This window comes from Oryzias latipes, chromosome 23, assembly GCF_053564925.1.
Source record: "Oryzias latipes strain Hd-rR chromosome 23, Olatipes_Hd-rR_3.1".
Lineage (NCBI taxonomy): Eukaryota > Metazoa > Chordata > Actinopteri > Beloniformes > Adrianichthyidae > Oryzias > Oryzias latipes.
The window spans coordinates 28639675-28642500 of record NC_136259.1 but is presented as its reverse complement, the minus strand read 5'-3'; positions in this window follow the sequence as shown (position 1 = coordinate 28642500).

The window sequence follows — 2826 nt, the reverse complement described above, 5'->3', positions numbered from 1 at the left end:
AGCTCCTCTTTCCTGCCAAGGAGAGACCCTGCTTTGGCCGCCCCCCCTGGAGCCTCAGCAGCAGAGGAGAGATGCTCCTCCACCTGGGGAAGGCAGCCTCTTCCGCTGCATCCCCAGGAAGAGGCTGTAGCCCAGGCCGAAGAGAAGCTCCTCTTTCCTGCCAAGGAGAGACCCTGCTGTGGCTGCCCACCTGCAGCATCAGCAGCAGCAGCAGCAGAGGAGAGATGCTCCTCCAGCTGGGGAAGGCAGCCTCTTCCGCTGCTTCCCCAGGAAGAGGCTGTAGCCCAGGCCCAAGCGAAGCTCCTCTTTCCTGCCAAGGAGAGACCCTGCTGTGGCTGCCCACCTGCAGCAGCATCAGCAGCAGCAGCAGCAGCAGCAGCAGAAGAGGAGAGATGCTCCTCCACCTGGGGAAGGCAGCCTCTTCCGCTGCATCCCCAGGAAGAGGCTGTAGCCCAGGCCGAAGAGAAGCTCCTCTTTCCTGCCAAGGAGAGACCCTGCTGTGGCTGCCCACCTGCAGCATCAGCAGCAGCAGCAGCAGAGGAGAGATGCTCCTCCAGCTGGGGAAGGCAGCCTCTTCCGCTGCTTCCCCAGGAAGAGGCTGTAGCCCAGGCCGAAGCGAAGCTCCTCTTTCCTGCCAAGGAGAGACCCTGCTGTGGCTGCCCACCTGCAGCAGCATCAGCAGCAGCAGCAGCAGCAGCAGAGGAGAGATGCTCCTCCACCTGGGTAAGGCAGCCTCTTCCGCTGCATCCCCAGGAAGAGGCTGTAGCCCAGGCCGAAGAGAAGCTCCTCTTTCCTGCCAAGGAGAGACCCTGCTGTGGCTGCCCACCTGCAGCATCAGCAGCAGAGGAGAGATGCTCCTCCACCTGGGTAAGGCAGCCTCTTCCGCTGCTTCCCCAGGAAGAGGCAGAAGCCCAGGCCGAAGCGAAGCTCCTCTGTCCTGCCAAGGAGAGACCCTGCTGTGGCTGCCCCCCTGCAGCATCAGCAGCAGAGGAGAGATGCTCCTCCACCTGGGGAAGGCAGCCTCTTCCGCTGCTTCCCCAGGAAGAGGCAGAAGCCCAGGCCGAAGAGAAGCTCCTCCGTCCTGCCAAGGAGAGACCCTGCTGTGGCTGCCCACCTGCAGCAGCATCAGCAGCAGCAGCAGCAGCAGCAGAGGAGAGATGCTCCTCCACCTGGGTAAGGCAGCCTCTTCCGCTGCATCCCCAGGAAGAGGCTGTAGCCCAGGCCGAAGAGAAGCTCCTCTTTCCTGCCAAGGAGAGACCCTGCTGTGGCTGCCCACCTGCAGCATCAGCAGCAGAGGAGAGATGCTCCTCCACCTGGGTAAGGCAGCCTCTTCCGCTGCTTCCCCAGGAAGAGGCAGAAGCCCAGGCCGAAGCGAAGCTCCTCTGTCCTGCCAAGGAGAGACCCTGCTGTGGCTGCCCCCCTGCAGCATCAGCAGCAGAGGAGAGATGCTCCTCCACCTGGGGAAGGCAGCCTCTTCCGCTGCTTCCCCAGGAAGAGGCAGAAGCCCAGGCCGAAGAGAAGCTCCTCCGTCCTGCCAAGGAGAGACCCTGCTGTGGCTGCCCACCTGCAGCATCAGCAGCAGCAGCAGCAGAGGAGAGATGCTCCTCCAGCTGGGGAAGGCAGCCTCTTCCGCTGCTTCCCCAGGAAGAGGCTGTAGCCCAGGCCGAAGCGAAGCTCCTCTTTCCTGCCAAGGAGAGACCCTGCTGTGGCTGCCCACCTGCAGCAGCATCAGCAGCAGCAGCAGCAGCAGCAGAGGAGAGATGCTCCTCCACCTGGGTAAGGCAGCCTCTTCCGCTGCATCCCCAGGAAGAGGCTGTAGCCCAGGCCGAAGAGAAGCTCCTCTTTCCTGCCAAGGAGAGACCCTGCTGTGGCTGCCCACCTGCAGCATCAGCAGCAGAGGAGAGATGCTCCTCCACCTGGGTAAGGCAGCCTCTTCCGCTGCTTCCCCAGGAAGAGGCAGAAGCCCAGGCCGAAGCGAAGCTCCTCTGTCCTGCCAAGGAGAGACCCTGCTGTGGCTGCCCCCCTGCAGCATCAGCAGCAGAGGAGAGATGCTCCTCCACCTGGGTAAGGCAGCCTCTTCCGCTGCTTCCCCAGGAAGAGGCAGAAGCCCAGGCCGAAGCGAAGCTCCTCCGTCCTGCCAAGGAGAGACCCTGCTGTGGCTGCCCACCTGCAGCATCAGCAGCAGAGGAAGGATGCTCCTCCACCTGGGTAAGGCAGCCTCTTCCGCTGCTTCACCAGGAAGAGGCAGAAGCCCCGGCCGAAGCGAAGCTCCTCTGTCCTGCCAAGGAGAGACCCTGCTGTGGCTGCCCCCTGCAGCATCAGCAGCAGAGGAGAGATGCTCCTCCACCTGGGTAAGGCGGCCTCTTCCGCTGCTTCCCCAGGAAGAGGCAGAAGCCCAGGCCGAAGAGAAGCTCCTCTGTCCTGCCAAGGAGGGACCCTGCTGTGGCTGCCCACCTGCAGCATCAGCAGCAGAGGAGAGACGCTCCTCCACCTGGGTAAGGCAGCCTCTTCCGCTGATTCCCCAGGAAGAGGCAGAAGCCCAGGCCGAAGCGAAGCTCCTCTGTCCTGCCAAGGAGGGACCCTGCTGTGGCTGCCCACCTGCAGCATCAGCAGCAGAGGAGAGATGCTCCTCCAGCTGGGGAAGGCGGCCTCTTTCGCTGCTTCCCCAGGAAGAGGCTGTAGCCCAGGCCCAAGCGAAGCTCCTCTGTCCTGCCAAGGAGGGACCCTGCTGTGGCTGCCCACCTGCAGCATCAGCAGCAGAGGAGAGATGCTGCTCCAGCTGGGGAAGGCGGCCTCTTCCGCTGCTTCCCCAGGAAGAGGCAGAAG